Source organism: Eurosta solidaginis, chromosome 3 (assembly GCF_040869045.1).
Source record: "Eurosta solidaginis isolate ZX-2024a chromosome 3, ASM4086904v1, whole genome shotgun sequence".
NCBI lineage: Eukaryota > Metazoa > Arthropoda > Insecta > Diptera > Tephritidae > Eurosta > Eurosta solidaginis.
Genome location: NC_090321.1, coordinates 271509108 through 271521612, shown reverse-complemented (window position 1 = coordinate 271521612; position 12505 = coordinate 271509108). Strand labels below are relative to the sequence as shown.

Sequence of the window (12505 nt, the reverse complement as noted above, 5' to 3'; positions counted from 1 at the left end):
TCAGGCATGACCATGTACAATTGGTCCCTCCATAGGACCTGCCGAAAGAAAAGAAATCACTCTAACCTATATAAAAAGATAATCTGACTACAGTTTCATACTCCTTTGCGACTCATTCCGAATTCATTCTTGATTAATCACATTTTTTGCAGGGTACATACAACGAATGCGCAGTGGTTCTGAACGCCAGCAGAGCTATGAATGCAAACGAACATTCTCGTAAAAGTGGATAAAAGCCGAATAGTTTTCCGTGTATTTTCACATGCTTTTATGAAATATTTGTGCTGCTTCAATTTTTCTATACAAAAGGGTAATTTGTATCCTTTTTAGCATCTTGCACTATCTCTGTATAGTTGCCCTGTAGGGGTATTTGTTTGTTTGGGCTTTTTCATGCTACCGCGAAAACTCCGCTATTGTATGTAAAGATGTGGGGGATATGTGTATAAATATTAGCGCCTGCTGCTCTGATAAGTCATTGGTATAAAAACGCCATGCAAATATCTTGAGCGAACATATCGCAAGCTCTAACTGTCCGTGTTTCATCTCCCTCAATATAACGAGCAGCCACTGGAAAAAAGGTAGTGTGTTAACTAAATGCACACAAGTTATATTATGTGCTAATTTATAAAAAAAAGTGTTTCGAAACATTGTTTGATGAAATTTTTTTTTCTCAAAACACTTTTCAGCTTGGTCTTAGTCGTATTAATTTATTTGTGGATTTTTAAAATTTTGATAAAAACGAAAATGGTAAGTACTGCGAAATTTTAATATTTTTAAATATGAACGATAATTATATTCGAATGTATATTTATGGTAGTTGCAAAGAAACAAAACAGAGCAGAGATCACACTTACTTCAAAACTAACATTCATATTCCGATAATAGGCGTTTAACCTGTTGCAGTATCCAGAAAGAAGTTGGGCCAGGGTGAATCGTGTCTCCCTTGGAAGTCTACCTTCTTCTTCTACAAGGGTAGTGTATTTTGATAATGAAGTTCATAGGGCGCGACCTAGGAAAGGTGTCTACCGATGTATGGCTTTTGCTTAGAGCCTCCTTATGCTTATTTGGATCAAACGGCTGTGTAGGCAAGTGCCGGATATCTTAAGACTGCTTACGGAGATGTTTCCTTATCCCTCTTGAAGGTGGGACCAGATGAAGCAGTTCTTTGCTACGTTGTCCCGGCTTGTGACAATTTAGCAAAAACTCTCTGTTCAGCATTTCGTATTGCTCTTTATGGTTGGGCTATTTTGCCTCACTGTGTAGATGATGTTCAGGGGTCATAAGAAGACAATCCGTGACAGTTCTGAGTGGCGCACTTTGGCAGGCCTCAAACCTTTTCCAGTGTGTGTGTTTTTAAACCAAATGACCAATATTTGCTGTATATGTTCCTTCCACGTCGTAAACATAGTGGCCGTGGATTTGGTTGGTGATAGCACCAGGTCGCGTGAGGTGAAGAAACCAAAATGTAGCACCCTTGCTTAATTCTACTAGGTTTCGAGGGTACGTTCCTAAATTGAACCGATGCTTGCCGACCATTGCAACAGTTTGCGGTCCATCTTTTTTGAAAAGGAAGACAAATGTCTCATAATAAAAGTTATAGAAGAAACATTAAAGGATAAAGATGAAAAATGAGACGAATTAAAAAAAAATCGCCTTTAGGTTCAGAGCAAAAAAAAAAAAAACTATCATCATATATACTATTTCTAATTGCTGTTTTTATGTACGGGTCTCTTTTTCGCTCTTATTGGGAATCCAAATCTATAAACAAAGTTTTGGTTGTAAAATTGGAGATTCCGGCTATTAGCGAGATTTGGGCAATTTTGGCAGTAATGCTTTTGTTTAGCTATACTTTATTAAAATAATTTGTTAAAAATAAACTATTGTGAGCACACAAAGGAATCTATTTGTACTATGGTACTATTGTTAATATTTGCACTGCATTACCGACAGTTGCTACCATACGCCAGCTGTAAGTTTTAATTGATTGATAGAACAGCTGATTTCTGTTGATATTTGATAATAGACTTTTATGTTGGTTGCGCAAGATGCGCACGGGTCAGGCTCATATATTAATTTGAAAACGAGCCAATAAAAAAAGTAGCCTTTAAAATACCAATGTTAAACAAGTTCGCATAAGAGGTTCCAAATCCTTTCACGAAACTGGGTGTTGCGGCCCGCTATTAATGACTGCATTTAAATTTTTCTCCACCATCAACTTTTGAGGATGATATCAAAAGTTATGTAGTTCGGCAAATCAATTTGGATAAAAATTCTCTTCCATGTTCCAAATTAGTAAAGGAAAATGTCGCAATATCAACTCTGCATACTTACTTACTTACTTAATTGGCGCTTAACCGTCTAAACGGTTATGGCCGTCCAACAAGGCGCGCCAGTCGCTCCTTCGCTCCGCCAACCGGCGCCAATTGGTCACACCAAGGGAGTTTAAATCGTTTTCCACCTGGTCCTTCCAACGGAGTGGGGGCCGCCTTCTACCTCTGCTTCCATAGGCGGGTTCCGATAGAAACACTTTCTTGGCCGGAGCATCATCTTTCATTCGCATAACATGGCCTAGCCAGCGCAGCCGCTGCGTTTTAATTCGCTGGACTATGTTGATGTCTGCGTATAGCTCGTACAGCTCATCATCATTAAATCTTCTTCGGTACTCGCCATCGCCAACGCGTAGAGGTCCATAAATCTTTCGAAGAACTTTTCTCTCGAACACTCCCAAAGCCGCTTCATCTGCTGTTCTCATGGTCCATGCTTCTGCCCCATATAGCAGGACGGGTACGATAAGTGACTTGTAGAGTATGATTTTCGTTCGCCGAGAGAGGACTTTACTTTTCAATTGCCTACCTAATGCAAAGTAGCATTTATTGGCAAGATTGATTCTTCGCTGAATTTGCATACAGCTATGGATCTGCATACAGCTAACTTTAAACTGGGAGTTTCTGAGTCTTTGGCCGAAAAATGTTACAGTAAATTATTTCGAACTTTTCCGAAAGACTCGACAAAAACTGCAACAAACACAGTAAGGAGCACTCTCCAGCCTATTAGGGATGTCGGTGAACTTAATATATACTTCCATAATGTATCCGTTATAGGGGCGGATCTACAGAGACATTTAAGGGAGGAAACTACACACACCAAAAAAAAAAAAAAACGATTTTTTCGGTAGCCTCTATCGAATTGATCGATGGAAGGTCTTGCTTGTCCATTCATCGTTCCATCCGTCATCCTATGCGTCCAAGAAGTCATCCCCACATGTTTTTTTTGCTACAACTTGCATTCACGGAAATCTATGGCGATGAAATTCGACATTGCACTTCTAGTGATCGCGACTCCTGCTCAAATATTATTTCTAAATAAAATATAATTCTGTGATGATTCAATCTTTACTCTTTATGAGCCCGGTAGCAAATTTGGAAAAAGAAAAAAAGGAAAAATTTCGAACAACCTCGGCCCGAAATTTTAAGTAGCTTCCTAATTTTCTATGATAACCTGTTTAATTGCATAAGATTATTCGAGCTGTTATTTTCCTGACCCCAGGCCCTACTTGAAAAAAACATCATCTCTCAGCCGATTGTCCACATTTGTAGATACCACATAAAATGTTTAGGAAATTTCATCATATTAATGACTTAAATTTTTTGAAACATATAAGCTTACTGAAGGCTTCCATTAGGGTAGGCATCTTGTCGATGGCGTAATGGCTTAGTCGAAGGCCAAAGCATCTCATTATATGGACATTCCATCAACGCCGTTTTACCTGATAGAAGCGGGATTATTTGCAGCCAGAGTGTGTATGCGGCTGTATTTCAATGCAGTCCTCCCGATACCTTGTGCTGATAACATGGTAGAGAGAGGGCGAATAGAGCGGGAGCAGACAAAAGCGATGCGTCGGATTCGGGGAGCAAAATTGTCAAAAACTCAATGAGGTCTGTTATGGGACGGCAGCTCAATACAATCAGCGAAGAAGAGTGGGGACAGGTACGGATCAGAAGGATTGAGAGAGCCCTCCCACAGCACCATGCAGCAAAGAAAATCGTTAGAACTTAGGAGCAGTGGTCGACGCAACAAACATGTTTTCAAAAAACAACATCGGCTCCCACATTGAGACCTGTTTGTGTTTATCCCGGACTTTGAGCGCTTCAACCCCTATGATAAAGTTAAAGCTAAATAGCCAAAGGTAGACACTGATAACACTGTTTCCTTGGTTTAAAACATTTTGCATGATATCCACCTCCGCGTACTCGGCGAGTTTAACCTGTGCAATTCAAATCACGGTCTTATGCCGAATTATCTTGATGCAAATCATGAACTATATTTTATTGATAATGTACCTAGCCTCAACTTAAGTCAAACTAATAATAATTTTGATTCCCATAGTTATTATTTGGGAGGAGTTGCTTTTGTGGGACTTGAAAGGTCAGACAGTAAATTTTATTTTTGAATCCATAGTTGGATAGTATTCTGACTTTTTGAGTGCCGAATTTCTACATAGTGCCTATGGAGATGACTTCTTAAGTTCCTGGGAGGTGAGGTCTTTTCAATCAGATGTCTGTTGGAATACCCAGATTTCTGGGAAATCAATCGAAGCTGTTTGTTCAGAATTTCATTTATTTCCTTTATAAGGAGAATTCTCGCCTCGCTGTATAGGTGATGTTCTAGTGACATAAGAAGACACCCCGTTGCAGTTCTGAGCGCGTTGTTTTGACAGGCCTGCAGTTACCTCCAGTGTGTTTTTTTTTAAGCTCGGCGACCATATCGGAGACACGTAGAATAGAAGCAATTGGCCGATTGCTTTTATAATGGCTATGGGCGTTTCTTTGTTGTTGTTGTACGATAAAGACACTCCCCGAAGGTTTAGCTTCCAAAAATTGAAGCCCTGATCTAACGCCGCACTCACTATTTTTGTGTCAAGGACACTCGGTAGCCAACGATGTGGATGTCCAATATTACCGACATTTGCTGCATCAAAAAGGTCACAGAGGATTTGGTCGGTGACATTGAAAAAACTGATAACAACAGGAAGATGTTGTTGCCATTTTCGTGGAGTTATCGGCGTAGAAAACAAGGTAAATCCTTCTGGTGGGGAAGGGAGCTTCGATATAATGATAATTTAATGTATGTGGGACACCGGACTGCGGTACCCTTTATTTAATCATTCTGGAATGTTACGTTCCCAAATTGCACCGATCCTTGCTGACCACACAGATAATTTGTAGTCCACAATTTGAGACTGTAAGGAAGGTTAGACCCTTCCAAGTTTTGCAGTAACGTGGTGTGATTGACTTCGTCAAAGGCTTTTGATAACTCTAGCGCTACGAGTACTGTTATAAATTTCTAAAGCCATGATGATGATTGGTAAGTCGTGGTGAAATATGAAGCAGGACTGCTTGAAGTGTCTTGGCCACTAGTGATACGCGAGATATCACACGCTAGGAGACTCCTAGGCTTGCTGGTTTCCCAGGCTTTAATAAGGGTATCATCCTCACCATTTTGGACTTTTGAGGAAGGACGAAAGTATACAGAGTCAGGATGAGGACGAGCGCCAGGAATTTTAGTCCCTCATAGCCAGGGTTCTTAAACATCTGCATGGCAATCCCGTCCGGGCCTACTGCTTTAGATGATATACCAAGTTCGATGACTTCTTTAACCTCTGTGGCGGTGATGGCAATAAGAGATCCGCTGCTCTTATGCTTACGTGCGCGCCTGATGGCCTACCGTCTGGATTTGTCGACCGAGAAGTTCATAACGTATTGCCGGCAAAAAGTGCTCGCGCATTTCTTTGCATGCGATATCACTTTATCGTCGAAGGCGATGGATATTTTCTCACTGTGCTTAGTTGGGTTTGAGATGGACTTTACGGTTAACTATAGCTCAGTTATATCGGCAGCGAGGTTACAGTTCTTTGGATGCTGCTCCTATTTTGACCACTTGTGTTTGTCCACCTGCTGTCTGATGCGCAGGTTTATGTCTCTGATTTGAACGTCGCCAGGGTCTTGCAGTCTCACAAGATCACACTCCCTTGCTACAGTTGCGGCTTACTTTGGAAAATTCAGTCCGATTTACGAAATACTTCTCGTGGAAATGAAGCTACTAAGTGCGGATTCAATCACCTTGCAGGAACATTTGTTGGGATTGAAAGCGCAGCAAAGAGATTGTCTGCGTATGCTTTACATTCGTCCCACTTTCTTATGTTGAAGTTGGTGGGAGTGTGATCATTCAAAACAGAACTAACTATACACGTTTATAACAATTGTTCCAAATTTACGGAAGGTGTCGGGTTTGCTATTTACAGTTTCTATTCAAAAATAAGTTGATCCCAGATCACTGCAATGTCTTTCAAGCGGAAATTGTAGCATAGAGGAAAGCAGTAGAAATTCTGGAAAAAGCGCGCTTAAGCTGCAGTCGCATAATAATATATTTACATTGATAGTCTAGCAAGCGATTAAGACAATAATCTCAAAGAGTACTTCATCAAGAAACGTTATGGAATACAAAGAAGCATTGGAGAGATTTCGATCACACCGGACTATACATTTAAGCGAGGTTCCCAGTTATAAAGGTATAGAAGGAGAGTGCAGCACTAGACAGCAAATCGATGGCAGACGTCCCAATACGTTTGGGAGAAATCAAAATAATTTAGAAGTTGCATATGATCCATCAAGCAGGAAATGTGTGAACGACGACGTTAAATTCACAAAGTTACTCATACATCTTAAGACTTAAAGGTTACGAGGGACACACTAACTGAACACTATCTGCTGGCGTCACATGCTTATAAGCTAGTACTCGTCAGTAACAGCATATGAAGGAAAAGTAAGTTGCAGGAAGAAACGGCTGAGCACGTTCTGGGAGCCTGGTTTTCCCCCCAGCGGGTTAGGGGGTCAGAATATACCCGCGGTAGGTATGCCTGTTATAAGAGGCGACTAAAATACCAGATTCAAGGAGCTGTGTAGCGCAAATCTTTCAGGTTGCCAGCGCAATATATATCTTCTCCAAACCCAATTGTCGACTTCACCTATCCGTGGCGAATCTTGTTTCACTAACAGATGAGGCTTGGACGACCCCAAGCTCCTCATGGAACTTGGGGGTGTGGAGGGAGGGATGGCCTAAAGGTTTAATGTGGCCATATAAATTCGTTCCCGAGATGGTCGGGCTAGCACCTTAATGGAGCTGTGTTACAGGAGCGTACCGGATCTGTATCCGACAAAGGACCATCACATCGATAACACTCCCCAAATCCTTCGGGGAGTAACCTTATCGCTACAACAACAACAACAACACGTTCTGGGTTCATGTCCTGCGCTTGCCAGGTCAAGGCCCTAGCTACTAGGGGAGCCAGAATTGCTGGATATCGAGACAGCAATTAAGCTAGGTCCTAGAAAACTTCTAGTATTTGCCAAGAGAACGGAGCTATTCTAAAACATAAATCCAGGTATCAAATTAGGGGTTTTCTGTCGGCAGCACAGCCTATACCTAATGCTCTTCTATTTATAGAACCATAAAAACAAAAAAATGATTGTTACCATAACGGTTATGGAACGTCCATTATAAATTTTGGTTGTTCTAATCGCTATTTGCAAACAAAAAAATTTATACCTTACGGTAATGGTTATAAATTCCTAAAAACAATTTCTAGGTTGTTTTCTTTTAACCTTTTCATACGCCTGAAATAAATAACCATTATTTTCCGTCTCCGGTATATGTTTTGATTAACTAAATACTAAAGACTTAGAAAACAAACTTGAATGCAAGAATTTCTGCAGCCATAAGCTAACAAGGCTGGATATATGAAATGCAAATACAAGGAGTGAGTTTCCACCAAATATAATAATTCGGATAAATTGTCCAACAATTTGCAAAGATTTAAAAAAAATTTATATTTTGTTCTTCACATACATATATATATATGTATAGATATATAAAGCTGTGAATTGCTGCAGTTGGAATATTGAAGCTTGCAGTATTTACAACAGCGCATTTGAATGTCTACCGAGACCTACATACAAATAACGCATGTATACGTACATAGTTGATTTGCATATCTAAAGTTTATAAGTGCATGCATGCACGTAAATATGTACATAACTTATTTTAGATCTCATTACAAACCACATTTCATAATCATATCAAATTTTTCTATTGTGCGGTTTTTCAATCGAACACATGATTTGAAAAAAAAGAAGCAAAATAACTATACCAGCGGTGCCCAACGCTGACAGCTGATCTCTCCAGTTCTTTCACCTCGCAAAACCTGACATAATCACCGACTACATGGACGTCCCAAATGTCGACCATTTTGAACATCCATGTTGATGGCACTACGCCACCAACTGTCTTACACGCCAAAATCTTGTGTGTGACGTTTGATCAGGATCTACATTTTGGTGAGCATGCAGCCGCAATTGTACCGAAAATCCATAGCCGTAATAAAATCCTCAAATCTCTTACTGGCAGTACTTGGGAAAAAGATAAAGAAACACTCATTACCACTTACAAAGCAATTGGCTAGCCGATTGCATGCTACGCATCCCCGATATGGTCGCCAAGCCTAAAGACTACTCACTGGAAGAAGCTACAGGCCTGCCAAAATACTGCCCTCAGAACCGCCACAAGTTGTCTTCTTATATCCCCAGGACACCATCTACATAATGAGGCGAGAATACTCCCCATTAGGGAGAGAAATGAAATGCTAACCAAACAGTTCTTGTTGAATACCCAGAAACCTGGGCATCCCAACGGACATCTCATTGATGAACGCACACCGCCCAGGGATTTAAGGAGTCATCTCCGTAAGAATTATGAGGAAATAGGGCACCTGAGAACACAGCCGTATGAAGCCAAAAAACACAAGCAGGTCCTCAGTGAACTCCACAAACAGGCGTCGGACTTCTATGCCAGGAATTACCCGGTGAATTCAGTACTTAAAGAACAATAACCTAAACTTGCAGAAGAGGAACGCACGCTCCCTAGGGAAACGTGAGTCACTTTAGCTCAACTTCGATCTGGATACTGTAACAGGTTAAACTCTTACCTATCCAGAATGAACCCGACATACAAAACATATGTCCTGCTTGTAACGTGTCCACACCAATCATCTTTCAACTGTATTGTGGAACCAACGCCTCTAGCACCTCTGTTGAAACAGCAAGTTTCCTTGGACTCCCGTTAGAGGATATTGATGACAATTTGTGATCGGTCATACCTATTGGATGGGGCGAAGCACTGCTACAACAACAACAACAACGCTGGCAGAGCTCCGAATACAAACGCAACTTTTTTTAAGAGTATGTGTTTGCATGCAGAATATTCGACCATTGAATTCACACATGAGATGTTTACTGCTTGAAGTACAAGCTAAATCTGGTGGACTACTTGCTTCACTGAATAATCCCTGTCGCTGCGTTGACACGACATGTAATAGAACTTTTAGAAAAAGTATCGATACCGGTACTCATATAAAATACTCGATGGTAGTACTCATACTTAGGAAAAGGTATCGAGTATACTCGATTCAAGTGAGTACTTCGGAATGTTTACCAAAAGTGAAGAAACTTCTGAATTTTTACGAAAAGTGAAGAGACTTCTTTTTAAAATAAGATCATGTGGTTTGAATTTAATAGAAAGCCAGTAAGGAAGTTAAAGTTTGGACAAAAGCGAACATTATGCAGCCATTTGTGTGCTCTTACATATATTTCAACGATATACATATTTAAAGAGACACGTCACGAACATTAAATGATTTAAAAGAATTCTGATCGACTTTTGGTCTTTAAAAAAATAAAAATTTTCAGTGAGAAAAGAATTTTGCTAAACGGCAGTGATTTGGCAAGCACTCCCATGAAAAGCTTCCAAGTGAAAATTCATCTGCCTTGTAGATGCCGTTCGAAGTCGGCGTAAAACATGTATGTCCCGTCCCGCCAGTTTGTAGAAAAAATTAAAAGGAGCCTGACGCAAATTCGAAGAGAAGCTCGGCCTAAAATCTCTTCGTAGGTTATCGTAACTTTTTTTCCAGTATTTGTTAAAGCACTGTTCCTTTTTTCTATTTTTGAAAGTAGACATGTATATAGTCTGACGTTGACCATTTTCAGTACCAATATATCCTCGACAATGCTGCAAAAGTTGCTAACGAAAAAGCTATATTGCACGACAAGTTAAAATGTATTGAATTTTTATGGAGTTTGTTGGAGTTAGTGATTCTGGACAATAAAGACATGCTTTTCTTTCACCACCATATGCAGAAATCGTCTCCCATTCCACCATTATCAATCAAAGTCGGTTTAAGTTAAATGCGGCGCTTTTACCTCATCATCCATGATCTCAGATTATGCTAAAGTTGTGGTGTTAATGGACTCAAATTTGTTAATCTTAAACATTTACACCATCGGCACTTGGTGAAGTATCGCGGAAAAGTATCGATGTAAAAAGTATGAAATACTCGAGTATTTTTTTGGAAAAGCATCGATACTACTCACTCAGTACTCGTATCGTTCTATCGCTGAAGAGTTTTTCGAAGCCCTCGAGTGCACCACTGAACCACACTAATAACACAATAGCGAACACTCAATATCTATTAGGTTTTCACGTGTGTTTACATGTTAAATTAATGACAGCTAATAAAACTTTTACTATTTTCAATTATAACTGGGCGCGTTTTCTTCAATGTACATATCATTTTACAGCTACACATTTAAAAATATACATTCATATATATATAAATTAATATGTGTAAATGCTTATGCAAATATGTATAAAATAGCTATAAATAGCTAGTTATAAAGTGCTTCAATCTATTTTTAACTCACTTTTTATATGCGTTTATGTTTAGCTTGTATGTCTGTATGTATTTAGTTGTAATGCCAATACGAATAAGAAAAGATAAGTTAGCTATGCAGTAAAATAAACAAGTAAGGAAGGTTAAGTTCGGGTGTAACCGAACATTACATACTCAGTTGAGAGCTATGGTGACAACATAAGGGAAAATAACCATGTAGGAAAATGAACCGAGGGAAACCCTGGAATGTGTTTGTATGACATGTGTATCAAATGGAAGGTATTAAAAAGTATTTTAAGAGGGAATAGGCCATAGTTCTATGGTTGAACGCCATTTAGGGATATCGCCGTAAAGGTGGACCAGAGCTGACTCTAGAATTTTTTGTACGATATGAAAAGTTTGTACGAAATGAAAAGTGTTAATGAGTATTTTAAAAGGGCGTGGGCCTTAGTTCTATAGGTGGACGCCTTTTAGGGATATCGTCATAAAGGTGGATCAGGGTTGACTCTAGAATTTGTTTGTACGATATGGGTATCAAATTAAAGGTACTAATGAGGGTTTTAAAAGGGAGTGGTGGTAGTTGTATATGTGAAGGCGTTTTCCAGATATAGACCAAAATGTGGACCAGGGTGACCCAGAACATCATCTGTTGGATACCGCTAATTTATTTATATATGTAATACCTGCCAAGATTTCAAGGGTTTTTTATTTCGCCCTGCAGAGCTTTTTCATTTCTTTTACTTAATATGGTATGTGTCACAGCCATTTTACAAAGTTTTTTCTAAAGTTATATTTCGCGTCAATAAATCAATCCAATTACCATGTTTCTTCCCTTTTTTCGTATTTGGTTTAGAATTATGGCATTTTTTTCATTTTTCGTAATTTTCGAAATCGAAAAAGTGGGCGTGGTTATTGTCGGATATCGTGCATTTTTTATACTAAGATAAGGTGCGTTCAGATAAGTACGTGAACTAAGTTCAGTAAAGATATGTTGATTTTTGCTCTAGTTATCATGTTAACGGCCATGCGGAAGGACAGACGGACGACTGTGTATAAAAACTGGGCGTGGCTTCAACCGATTTCGCCCATTTTCACAGAAAACAGTTGACGTCATAAAATCTATGCCCATACCAAATTGCAAAAGGATTGGTAAATTTTTGTTCGACTTATGGCATTAAAAGTATCCTAGACAAATTAAATGAAAAAGGTCGGAGCCACGCCCATTTTGAAATTTTCTTTTATTTTTGTATTTTGTTGCACCATATCATTACTGGAGTTGAATGTTGACATAATTTACTTATGTACTGTAAAGATATTAAATTTTTTGTTAAAATTTTACTTTAAAAAAATTTTTTTTTTAAGTGGGCGTGGTCCTTCTCTGATTTTGCTAATTTTTATTAAGCGTACACATAGTAATAGGAGTAACGTTCCTGCCAAATTTCATCATGATATCTTCAACGACTGCCAAATTACAGCTTGCAAAATTTTTAAATTACCTTCTTTTAAAAGTGGGCGGTGCCACGCCCATTATCCAAAATTTTACTAGTTTTCTATTCTGCGTCATAAGTTCAACTCACCTACCAAGTTTCATCGCTTTATCTGTCTTTGGTAATGAATTATTGCACTTTTTCCGTTTTTCGAAATTTTCGATATCGAAAAAGTGGGCGTGGTTATAGTCCGATATCGTTCATTTTAAATAGCGATCTGAGATGAATGCTCGGGAAC

At 39.2% G+C, this 12505-nt stretch overlaps 1 protein-coding gene across 1 annotated transcript in view; it reads left to right on the top strand.

Moving 5' to 3' along the window:
• Nucleotides 1–519: 519 nt before the first annotated feature.
• ITP (ion transport peptide) overlaps nucleotides 520–12505 on the top strand; it is a 248134-nt gene continuing 236148 nt past the window's right edge. The window contains exons 1-2 of the transcript XR_010951354.1: nucleotides 520–578; nucleotides 687–747. The gene's annotated coding sequence lies outside the window, so the exon portion shown is untranslated. The remainder of the gene's footprint in view (nucleotides 579–686; nucleotides 748–12505) is intronic.